The 12,756-nt window shown below is 43.0% G+C and overlaps 1 protein-coding gene across 7 annotated transcripts in view; it reads left to right on the top strand.

Moving 5' to 3' along the window:
* The window catches only part of LOC122690688 (melanoma-associated antigen D2-like), a 54,929-nt gene that overhangs the window by 30,355 nt on the left and 11,818 nt on the right, over positions 1-12,756 (top strand). For 2 of the 7 annotated variants that reach the window (XM_043897590.1, XM_043897591.1), the window contains exon 6: positions 9,824-9,994. The exons of 2 other annotated variants lie outside the window; for them this stretch is intronic. The gene's annotated coding sequence lies outside the window, so the exon portion shown is untranslated. Of the gene's footprint in view, positions 1-4,635; positions 4,709-5,255; positions 5,268-9,823; positions 9,995-11,268; positions 11,479-12,756 lie in introns of those variants that run through there. 3 more of the 7 variants (XM_043897594.1, XM_043897595.1, XM_043897589.1) reach the window with 3 other exon arrangements.

Here is a 12,756-nt window from a genome sequence, read left to right as displayed (position 1 = left end):
CTAGTTGACATTAGACAATCTGGCAGAAGTGTTCAGAGGACTCAAGACTGCTTCTGTCTCTTGTATGGCATGGATCCTTCTGTGATCTGGGCACTGAAACAAAAGCAAGTGGTGGAAGGACGGCTGATAATACACAGAAACATTTTTAGAGAAATGAAAACTAAAAATGTTTGGACAAAAATTACAATGTATTTCCATAAAGGTACACTGAGTGTGTCTGCTTCTCCTGCCTTCCCTTCCACCTCCTCTGGTCTTCCATCTGTGCCACTCATCAAGGTCAGGCCCTCCTCTTCCTCCTCCTCCTCAGCCTACTCAGCAAGAAGGAGTCGGGAACGAAGACCTTCATGATGATCCATCCACTTCCACTCAATGAGTAGTAAATAATCGTCATGCCATATGGGTAATCAACTCATCTGCTGAGTATGTGTGTGAGTGTCTTTTTGCTAAGAGCCAATAACTGTATGCCAAGGACTCTATGAGATGCTCTTGTGTCATCATCACTGTCATCAACACCACCACCTAAGTAATCATCCTGTAGAACATAGCGTGCAAGACTTGTATTGAAGTGGATAGCCTACCATTACATAGGCAGAAGGTGAGTGACATTTAATATAAAAGTAATAATATTTTCATTTTTTCTGTTTTATGATTTACTTTCAAAGAACTATATTATTGTACTACCTCTCTCTTGTGTCCCACCTCTCTCTTGTAAATGGATAAACATAAACACATATCAGCCTGTCATCACAGGTGTTTTCTCTTGAAGTCACAATGTTATCAGTACTCTATTATAAATATGACCATAGTTGTGTATGATATAAAAAATTTTAGTGATTCATTCATTACTGTATATTCTCAGCTACCATGAAGCAATCCTATCAAGTACACTGAAAGTGAAAGTGAAAGTGAAGTCGCTCAGTCCTGTCCGACTCTTTGTGACCCCGTGGACTCTAGCCTACCAGGCTCCTCCGTCCATGATTCTCCAGGCAAGAATACTGGAGTGGGTTACCATTTCCTTCTCCAGGGCATCTTCCCAACCCAGGGACTGAACCCAGGTCTCCCACATTGGAGGCAGATGCTTTACCATCTGAGCCACCATGAAAGCCCCACTAGGCTACTATAAAGCAATTATATTTCTTCTTCTTCCTGATCAATGCTTGATTCATTATACCTTTAACTAAATACGAATTTCTTTTCACATTAAGTTTTCAGTTTTGATACATAGTGTCTTGTATCTATAGTCTTTTGTGTCAGTAAGACAAAATAGATGTAGGTACTGACAGACTATTCTTGTAAATGGATGCTGTACTACTGTAGTATTGATAAACACAGTACCGTTACTATATTTTCTCTTATGATTTTCTTAATAACATTTCGTTGTCTCTAGCTTACTTTAGCATAAGTATACAGTAGAAAATACTTAGAGTATACAAAATATGCATTGACTGTTTATCAGTAAGGCTTCCAGTCAACAGTAGGTTATTAGTAGTTACATGTGGGCAGGGTCAAAAGAATACAGAGGGTTTTGACTGCATGGGGGTTTTGTGTAAACCAAACCCACCAAAGGAAGTGAAATCAGTATCTCAAAGAGACATCTTCACTCCTGTGTTCATTGCACCATTATTTACAATAGCCAGTATATGGTAACAACCCAAATATCTACCAACAGATAAATGGATAAAGAAAATGTGGTAGACACAGACAATGAGATATAATTTCTCCTTACAAATGAAAGAAATTTTGTTATATGGGACAACATGGAGAAACCACAGGGACATTATTCTAAATGAGCTAAGCCAGTCACAGAAGGACAAATGCTGCATGCTTCCACTTATATGAGGTATCTAAAATCCTTAAACACATAGAAACACAGAGGGGCCACAGGCGGGAGAAATGGGCAGTTGCTTTCCACTTGGTAAAATGTTTCAGTTATGCAAAACGAATAAATACCAGAGATTCTCTGTGAAACAGTGCACCTGTTTTTAACAGTACTGTACTGTGTGCCTAAAATTTTAAGGGTGGATTTAATGTTAAATGTTTTTACCACAACAATAATTTGAAATTTTGATTGCCTTGCTCTCTCTCCAGTAGAGAGTAAGCTGATTAAGTGCAAGAATTTAGAAAAGAGCTCTTTTATACTGTGAGAATGTCAATGGGTAAAGCCACTGTGGAAAACAGTATTGAGGTTCCTCAAAAAATTAAAAATTGAATTACCATATGATTCAGCAAACCACTTCTGGGTATCTATCCAAAGGAGTTAAATTTAGACTCTCCAAGATATACTAGTATTCCCATATTTGTTGCAGCATTTTCCCAATAACCGAGACAGGGAAGCAGCCTAAATGTCCTTTGATCGATGAATGGATATATATATGGTGTACACATACCATTGAATGTTGCTTTTTCCTCTAAAAATGAATGTTATACAATTGGATTTGTTTATATTATTTAGGAATGTACGATAAATTCATCACTTCATGGCAAATGGATGGGAAAACAGTGGAAACATTGACAGACTCATTTTGGGGGACTCCAAAATCATTGCAGATGGTGACTGCAGCCACGAAATTAAAAGACACTTGCTTCAGGGAAGAAAAGTTATGACCAACCTGAAGTGAAGTGAAGTCGCTCAGTCGTGTCCGACTCTTTGTGACCCCATGGGCTGTAGCCTACCAGGCTCCTCTGTCCATGGAATTTTCCAGGCAAGAGTACTGGAGTGGGTTGGCATTTCCTTCTCCAGGGGATCTGCCTGACCCAGGGATTCAACCCGGGTATCCCGCATTTCGGGCAGATGCTTTACCATCTGAGTCACCAGGGAATAAAGGCCCAGGGAAGAAAAGTTATGACCAACCTAGACGGCATATTAAAGAGCAGAGACATTACTTTGCCAACAAAGGTCCATCTAGTCAAAGCTATGGTATTTCCAGTAGTCATGTATGGATGTGAGAATTGGACTGTAAAGAGAGCTGAGCAGTAGAGAATTGATGCTTTTGAACTGTAGTGTTGGAGAAGATTCTTGAGAGTCCCTTGGACTGCAAGGAGATCTAACCAGTCCACCCTAAAGGAAATCAGTTCTGAATATTCATTGGAAGGACTGATGCCAAAGCTGAAACTCCAATATTTTGGCTGCCTGATGTGAAGAGCAGACTCAATTGAAAAGACCCTGATGTTCAGAAAGATTGAAGGTGACAGGAGAAGGGGATGACAGAGGATGAGATGGTTGGATGGCATCACCGACTCAATGGACATGAGTTTGAGTAAACTGTGGGAGTCAGTGATGGACAGAAAGGCCTGGCATGCTGCATTCCATAGGATCACAAAGAGTCGGACACGAGTGAGTAACTGAACTGAACTGAACTGAAGACAAATTCTAATGGATTAGGCCACATGCTTATTCTCTTATTTATTTCCCAATTAGTAATTGAGAAGGAGCTCTTTTTTGGGGTGCAGGGGTATGTGCAGCATGAGGGACCTTCCCCAACCAGGATCAAACTCATGCCCCCTGCAGTGGGAGCAGGGAGTCTTATCCTCTGGATCACCGGGAAGTTCTGAGAATGAGCCTTTTGGAATGTTTACTAGTACTGTGGACTATTTTTTTGTTTTGTTTTTTCAAAACATGGAACAACAACCACCACCAAAACAAGATCTAGCCGCTGCCCATTGGATTTTAGAATCTAGGAGGTACTATTACATAAAGATATGCTGAGATACTCTCTATGACCAAAAGCAGCAGTCCCCACCATTCATGTCTTGGACCAGTACCGCCTGTGAGATCAGCACCAACATTTAGACTTGAAATCAAGTTCACAATAAATGTAATGTGCTTGATTTGCCCCAAAACCATCCCCCACTCCCAGTCTGTGGAAAAATTGTCTTTTACAAACCCAGTCCCTGGTGCCAAAAAGTTTGGGCACTGCTGAATGAAGATGTCAAAAGCAGGGGTAAAGACGGCATGCAGTTGGAGTTGAAAGCAAGGGTAAATGGCCTGCGGTGAGGCAGTTTGGAGCCTTGTTGTTGTTCAGTCATTAAGTCTTGTCCCACTCTTTGTGACCCTATGGACTGTAGCTCACAGTCCTCCCTGCCCTTCACTGTCCCCTAGAGTTTTCTCAAGCTCATGTCCATTGAGTCAGTGATGCCTGCCAACCATCTTGTCCTCTGCTGCCCTGTCCTCTCCTGCCCCCAATCTTTCTTTCCTAGCATCAGGGTCTTTTCCAATGAGTTGGCTCTTTGCATCAGGTGGCCAATGTATTGGAGCTTCAGCTTCAGAATCAGTCCTTCCAATGAATACTCAGGGTTGATTTCCTTTCGGGTGGATTGACTTGGTCTCCTTGCTTCCAAGGGACTCTCAAGAATCTTCTCCAGCACCACAGTTTGAAAGCATCAATTCTTCAGCGCTCTGCCATCTTTCTGGCCCAACTCTCACATCCATACATGACTGCTGGAAAAACAGTAGCTTTGACTAAAGGGACCTTTGTCAGCAAAATGATGTCTCCATTTTTTAATACACTGTCTAGGTTTGGAGCTTTAGGAAAACGCAGAGCCGTCAGTGAGCGGTCATTTTAAGTCAAGTTGCCTGGTGGGCTCGAGAGACAGTGGGAGTGATGAGCACAGCCAGATCTGCACATGGAGGGCCTCAGAGAATCCACAGTCTCCTGGACTGGTGACCTTTACCCTGGGTTGAGGGAGCCAGAGACCTCTCCTTAAGGAGGTACTTGATTATTTTCTCTTGTGTTTAATTGGGCCAATTCTAGGCAAGATCTCCATTTTTTGTTGGTAGTTAAATACATGGACAGGGAGGCCTGGCGTGCTGCAATTCATGGGGTTGCAAAGAGTCGGACATGACTGAGCAACTGAACTGAACTGAGATATGTGGAAATACTTGGTATTTAGATGAAAGGGTAGCTGGGAGGGAAGATACTGGTCAGTGACAAAAATTCTAAGAACGTTGAGTTGTTTCCAACTGGGAAAGATTCTACCTTAAGCACATTCTATGTTATATCCTCTGGTGTGAATATTACTCGATTGTCCTTGCTAGGCAACATTTTAGTTCACTGTGATTTTCTTGGTCTTGGAGTTGGGGTAATGTGCTGTAATTCAAGGGGCTAGTGAAACAGCATGTGAAACAATTGACAAGCTTAAACTGGTTTTACCTTCTCAAAATAGATTGTTGAGGTTGTTGATTAATCACACCTTGAGTCATCATACAAAGAAAGAACTACATGTGTCCAAGAAGGAACACAGGACCTCAGGATGAGCCCGAAGCCAAGGTCTTCCGTCTGCAAAACTCAGAGAAGAGAAATGTTGCCCCGAGGGCCTTTTACAAAGTGAGAAGTCCTTCAATAAGGAAAACCTGGCTTTCAGTATCCTGAGTTGGATATGGACTAATTCAAGACTAGCCAATTAGCTTCCAAGTTAGAAATTCCTGTGACCCCTTAGATTGCACCCAGGCTCCTGGATTGAAGAGAGATTTGATACCTTGCCTCCTGCGTTGGTTGGCCTTGCAGCAAAGCTCTTTTCTCTAAAGCTCTTGCCATAAGTATTGACTTCTCTGAGCATTGGGCAGTGAGCCCATGTTCAGTGAGTTTGGGCAGCCTAGTTGAGATTTAGGACTTGTGACCATCTGCTTGATACACTGTAGCCCCTGGTGGGCCTTCAACACCAACCCTGAGTGGCCACCTATACTGGGTTTGTCTAGACTTTGTTCTTGGGTTCCTCTTCCCTAGCCATGGTGCTCTGGGATCCTCTGGCTTCTTGGGCTCCTTTCACTTTTAAGGAAGGAAACAGCTCCTGGACCAGACATCTTTGGGGTGAGTAAACTTGTTAAAATGTGCCTGGAACTAAATGTGCTATATGAAATTATAATGTGCTTGTAGTCTAATAATGTCATCAGAACTGTGTGTTAGAGAGGATGAGGCGGTTGGATGGCATCACTGACTCAATGGACATGAGTTTGAGCAAACCCGAGGGGAAAGTGAAGGACAAGGAAGCCTGGTATGCTGCAGTCCTTTGGGAAGCAGAGTCAGGCATGACTGATTGATTGAAGAACGACAACAACACTCTGGGTTAGAGTCCCACCTAGGAGAGTTTCTTCTGTCTGATTAGAATCCTAAGGCTACAGTCGTGGTTTAGAGACCCACCTAAGAGGACAATGCCAGAGGTTAGAGCTACTGAGGTGCTCAAATGATTGGGTTAGAGCTCTGAACACTGGGTTAAGGTTCCAGGCCTTTGGATTTAATTGCCTATGTTTGTCTGTGTCTGACTGTTTAATGTGTTGGGATTGGCTAATAGGAGTTAGCTATTGGATAAATGTGGTGAAACTTTTTCAACCTATAATTAATGAGGATCCTCTGAATCGGGAGATAAAACACCTTGCTCCTGGACTGGAAACATTGCTTTGTGGAGGTGATGGGGTTTTTCCCCCTTGCCTAAGGTGGCAGCACAGCGGTATTGTTACAGATGGATATTCTTTTTTTTTTTTTTTAAATTTATTGGAGATTTGTTGATCTACAGTCTTGTGTTAGTTTGAGCTGTGCAGCAAAGTGATTCAGTTACACAGATATTCAATCTTTTCTGGATTCTTTCCCCATATAGGCTATTACAGAATATTGAGTAGAGTTCCCTTTGTTATATAGGAGGTCCTGTTCGGTTATCTATTTTCTATATTGGTTGTGTGTGTGTATGTTCATCTGAAGTTTCTAATGTATCCCTCCTCACAAAGTTCCCCTATGGTAACCATAAATCTGTTTTCAAATTGTGTGAGCCTGTTTCTGTTTGGTAAATAAGTCCATCTGTGTCATTTTAAAAAATTAGATTGCACCTATGAGCAGTATACTGTGGTATTTGTCTTTGTCTGGCTTACTTCACTCAGTATGAAAATCTCTAGGTCGTCCATATTGCCAAAAATGGCAATACTTGATTCATTTTATGGCTGAGTATGCTTCCATTGTATTTAGGTATCACGTCTTTTTCATCTGTTGATGGACCTGTAGGTGGTTTCCATGTCTTGGCTATTGTAAACAGTGCTGCAGTGAACATGGGGGTGCTTGTTCCTATTCAAATTATGGTTTTCTTCAGATATATGCACAGGTAGTCTATTTTTGAAAATTTATTGGAGTATAGTTGATTTACAATGTTGTGTTAGTTTTAGGCATATAGCAAAGTAATTCAGTTATACATATATAAATTCATTTTCTGTTTCTTTTCTCATATAGGCATCACAGAATATCAATTCGAGTTCCCTGTGCTATGCAGGACGTCCTTATTGGTTATCTCTTTTATATATAGTGGTGTGTGTAAGTTCATCCCAAGCTCCTGATTTATCCATCCCCCATTACATTTCCCCTTTAGTATCCATAAGTTCATTTTCAGGATCCGTAAGTTTTCTGTTTTGTAAATAAGTTCATTTTATCACTGTTTAAAACTAGATTCCACAGATGAGGGATAGAGTTGTGTTTGACTTACTTGACTTAGTATGACAATCCCTAGGTCCATTCATGTTCTTGCAAATGGCATTCTTTCATGTGGCTGAGTAATATTCCTTTGTATTTCTGGACCACATGTTTATCTACTCCTCTGTTGATGGATATTTAGGTTGCTCCCCTGTCTTGGGTATTGTAAACATTGCTGAAATTTACATTGGGGTGATTGTTCCTTTTTCGAATTATGATTTTCTCAGGATATATGCCCAGGAGTCAGATTGCTGAATGCTATGGTTGTATTATTTTTCTATTTCATTTTATTGGAGTATAATTAATTTAAAATGTGTTAGTTTCAGGTGTATAACAAAGTGATTCAGTTATACATACACATATTCACTCATTTTCAGATTCTTTTCTCATACAGATTATTACAGATTATTGGGTAGAGTTCCCTGTGTTATATAGTAGGTGTTTTTCAGTTATTGCTATTTATGTATACATATATATATATACATATATATATATATACATATATGTATAGATGTTAGTTGTAGATGTGGGCTTCCCAAGTGGCGCAGTCATCTACCAGAAAGATTAAACCCCAGCATGCACCGAAAGGAAGTGAGGAAATTGGTGTTTAAACGTGTGTGCTCCTCAGTTGCTCTCTGAAAGTCAGCTCTGCCTGAGTCTAAGACAGCTTCCTCTTTCACTTTCTTCAATGTCATGCAATCACTGTCTCAGCCTCCTCATCACTAGGTAAGTTTCTCTATGTGGAGAGTGAGACAGAGCCTGAACTTCCAAAGGACTCTCTTTGTAGACAAGCTTGTTCTCAGCACGTGGGGTGGCAGAAATATTAGGAGCCTCTGACCAAATGGGCTCCAGTCTTGGAACTGGTGGGACAGATTCCTTGGAAGCTGGGTAGTACGTGTGCCTTTCAAGCTACAGTTTGATAACCACATGTAATGGAAAACTTTTCAGGGTTCTTTAAGTGAACCCTCAGATCCAAGCTGGTCACCTTGAGACTGTCCATTCTTCTCAGTGGTTTCTCCAGGGAATTCATACAGCCAGTTCCTCCCAGAAACCAACCTAGGAGATGGAATTGGGTCCTAAATTAAGGGACAGTGCCTCTAGTTTGCCCATTTTCTTCCTAGAAAGGAACAAAGCACTCTGAGCCACAGAAAGACAAGCCCTGAAGGCCTTCCTACAGCTCCCATGAATGCAGGGGTTTTCCAGGGGAAGCCAACATTTCTGCCTCATCCAGAGACCTCAAGTTCCTGATAAGAGTGCTGGTTGATGTCGACTGCAATCCGTGAAGGCTAGGAAGAGGCAGCAAGCATTGGTTAAACGCAGGTGGTCCAGGCTCTGTTTGCTGGCCAAAATGTAAACTAACTTTGAAAGAGCCCTACAGTAGAAGAAATTGATTATTCAACTGCAGAGCTCAGGTTGGGCTGATGAGTGTCCAGGAAAAGCCAAGACAGCTGACCCAGTAGTGATAAATTCCATGCAGCCTCCATGATGCCACATTTAAAGCAATATCCTGTAAAGACACATGTGAAGGTAACAAAGCCTCTGATAACCACCTTTCTTAAATACCAATTAATTCAACGTTGTCAGTGCTTATATAACACTCCAGTCCTGTTGGTACAAAATCTGTGACCTGGGATTATCATTTTCTACACAATTTGAGATTCATTAACCAAATTGAGGATGGTTTCCCACAAGCTTGAAGAATGTACAAAGAGAAATGGGGGGATTGAAACATAAAGCACTGACCAGTTTAAACTGGTTTTTCCTCCTGAAAACAGGTTATTGATTAATCAAACCTTGACTTATTTTTAGAGGCAGCACTGTACAAGTGAAAAAAAGGAGCCCCTGTTTGCAGGACGAGCCCTGAACCAAGAGGGTTCAGTCTGTGCAACTCTCAGAGTAGGAATGTTGCCATGGGAGAACTGTATGAAGTCCTTCAATAGGGACAATTTGGCTTCTAGCAGCATGAATAGCTCACATGAACTAATTCAAGACTAGCCAATTAGCTTCCAAGTTTGCAGTTCCCCTAAACCCTATAATTTTACCCCAATCTCTGGAATGAGGAGACAGATTTGAGAGCCCGACTTCCTGTCTTCTTGCTACTCCACCTTGGATTAAAGTTGTTCTCTCCAAAGCCCATTCCATAATCTTCGCTTCCATGTGCATCAGGCAGTGAGCCCTTGCTGGGGAACACTCGTGACTGATAGGCCTGAAATTAGATTCTTCTTTGAATTACTCTAGATCCTATGCTGTTATACTCTTGTCCTAAAGCAGAGCTGTGTTCCTTACCACTCAAATGTATCTTGGGATAAAAGTAAGGCCACTGGATATATTCCAATGCACTTCTTTTATTTTTTCTTTCCAATGCACTTCTTTAGGCACAAAGCCTTGAAGGCTACCTCAGGAAATGACAGGAAAAAGGAAGAGAAACAGATGACAGGGACAGTCAGATCGTTTCTCTGTGCAGTGTCAGATGACCTCAATCAGAATACCACAAAACCATCTTGGGTGGCTTTTTCCTTTAGAATTGTACTCATATCTCAGATATGGTGAGTTGGGTTCTAGATCACTGCAATAAAGTGAAAACTGTCATAAAGTAAATCATGAGGAATTTGGGGGATTCCCAGTGCTTATAAAAGTTGTTAATCCTATTATAGGCTTACTAGAAGATGTCTTAAAAATGCACATATCTTAATTTACAAATGTCGTAGAGTTACAATAGTAACAAATACAACTGATCAGAGCACCATAAGAAAAAAAATAAGGAAAGAGTTTAAAATATTTAAAAAATGAACAATATGTGGAAAAGGGACCCCAAGTGAATACATGATGCTGGGAAAATGGTGCCATAGACACTTTCAGTGCATGGTTACCATAAACTTTCAGTTTGTAACAAAACACAGTATTTGTGAACAATGATTACATGCAGTACAATGTTTTAAATGTATGCCTGTAAATCATTAAAACAAGTCATGAAAAGAGACTGACCCTGGCTTTTGAAAGGATGGGTCAGCATTTTTTTCTGGGAGCACACCCCATCCTGCCCCCTGCCTTCTGTGTTATTTTCCCCATCTCAGGTCCAGTCTGGGACATGAAACTGTAAGGTTTGCATTAGGGACACGGCTCAAGAGGTTGCAGGGATGTGGTTTTCCCCAGGAATCTTTTAATCCAAGAGACAGACAAAATTTGGGCCCCCATCAGTGAGGACTGGAGAGACAACCACCCTAATATACAGGTCATTCAGAGACCTGCCTAAACTTGCCCTCAGGCCTAGAATGCCCAGACAGGACATTCCCTCTTAGAAGCCTTGTAGTTCTCTGTGAGGTCAAAATCTGAGTCTAAGAAGAATGGCCTCGGTTCAGAGGAGGGAGAATCTCAGGTTGGAAGGTCAGGTCCCAGGACTGGCCAGGATCATGGTGAGACCCCTGAGTGAAGAAAGAAGTATCACTAGACCCACAAATGAGGAGGCTTTGCAGACCCCTGCCCCTATTCTTAACCCCAGAGGTTCCAGGCAGAGTTATAGGGATGAGAAGCCTCTTCATTTCTGTCTGGTCTCAGCGAGGGAAGGACTTTTTCTGTCAGGATGGAAACCCCAGTTCTTAGAAGGGTGGCGTCTTGGCCATCACCACCAGGAAGATGAGGCCCATCAGTGCTAGTGAGAGGGTCTCCCCCAACGAGGGAGGCTCACAGAGTGGCGCCCCTCCTGACAAGCAGAGATGCTCAGAGCAGCGCCCTGACTCCTCCCACTAGGGACTCAGGGAGGCGAGGGCTTTGTTTGGGGGCTGGAGGACTTGGATTCATAGCTGGAGACGTCCCGGGCTCTAACACACTGCAGAAGGAGGACACGGGGACGGATGAATTTTGAGCTACCAGGGTTCCCGTAGTGCCTTGCCCCTGCCGTCATCCCCGGGAGACCCCACGTAGGACCGTACGCAGCTCCCGTCCACTTCCGCTTCAACGGCGAGGAGCTTGACCGGGAGTCTTGGCGTCTCTTTGGTGGTGTTTCTGTGTCCAGGACTTGTCCGGAACCAAGGTGAGGACTGGAATGTAACTGAAGGGACTTTGCGAACCCACTATTAAGAAAAGTGACCCAGCCACATCCCACCCCTGTGACCTGGCTCTTTCGAGTCCCTCACAGCTATCGGCAGAATGCGGTCTAACGTGTCTCAGGTGAAGGCGTTGGTCTGTGGGGGTAGGCCCGGATTCTACCCTCGAAGGAGTTGTCGGTCCTAGATAATGGCCCTGAGGGCCAGTTATCAGACTTCAAAACCGCATGGGGGCCACACTGAGCGGCCCCCCTGCACTCAGCTCTAGGAGGCCCCACGTGGAGCTGGCCGACAGTGGTGCCCCCTATCGTTTGCTGGTGGTGGGATCAGGGAGGTGAGAAGCTTGCTCTAAAGGAATAAACTTAATTCAACAAAGGGACCTAGTCCCCAACACGATTCATGGTTGTGATGCTGAGTGAGGATGGGGGCTCCTCTCATAAGAAATGGAGTCGCAATCGGGCATTTTGACATGACACTTCCCAGATCATCTCAGGGAAGTGAGAGACCATGTCAAAGTGGGGAGCGTCAGGTTGGGAAGGGAGAGTTTCGGGTTCCCTGGTGGGATGGTGAGAACCTCGGGGCTGTGGGGATGTTCCGCACCACATCATTCAGACAACATCCTCCCTGTCATCATCCCTTTGAGACCTCAAGAATACATGGCGGTTCCCACTGCAGCCTAAAGGGGAAGCAAGTCCCCTCTGAGCACTCTGCCCTGGTCCGAGGGGCGTGTCAGCACACTGAGTAATCTTCGATCCTGTCATAAATCAAATGTAGGCCTTGGTTGCTTCTATGCCCTAGCTATTGTAAAGAGTGCTGCAACGAACTTTGGAGTAGAAGTGTTTTTTAAGTTACTGTTTCCTCAGGGGACATGCCCAGTATGGGATTTTTGGCTCATGTGGTAATTAATTTTTTTAATTTTTTTTCATTTATTTTGATTAGTTGGAGGCTAATTACTTTACAGTAATGTAGTGGTTTTTGTCATACGTTGAAATGAGTCAGCCATGGATTTACATGTGTTCCCCATCCCGATCCCCCCTCCCACCTCCCTCCCCATCCCATCCCTCTGGGTCGTCCCAGTGCACTAGCCCTGAACACTTGTCTCATGCATCCAACCTGGGCTGGTGATCTGTTTCACCATAGATAATATACATGTTTTGATGCTGTTCTCTCGAAACATCCCACCCTCGCCTTCTCCCACAGAGTCCAATATTCTGTTCTGTACATCTGTGTCTCTTTTTCTGTTTTGCATATAGGGTTATCGTTAC

The sequence above is a fragment of the Cervus elaphus genome, chromosome X, assembly GCF_910594005.1.
Source record: "Cervus elaphus chromosome X, mCerEla1.1, whole genome shotgun sequence".
In the NCBI taxonomy this organism is placed as follows: Eukaryota; Metazoa; Chordata; class Mammalia; order Artiodactyla; family Cervidae; genus Cervus; species Cervus elaphus.
The sequence above is the reverse complement of the archived record's forward strand: the minus strand, read 5'-3'. Positions and strand labels throughout refer to the sequence as shown.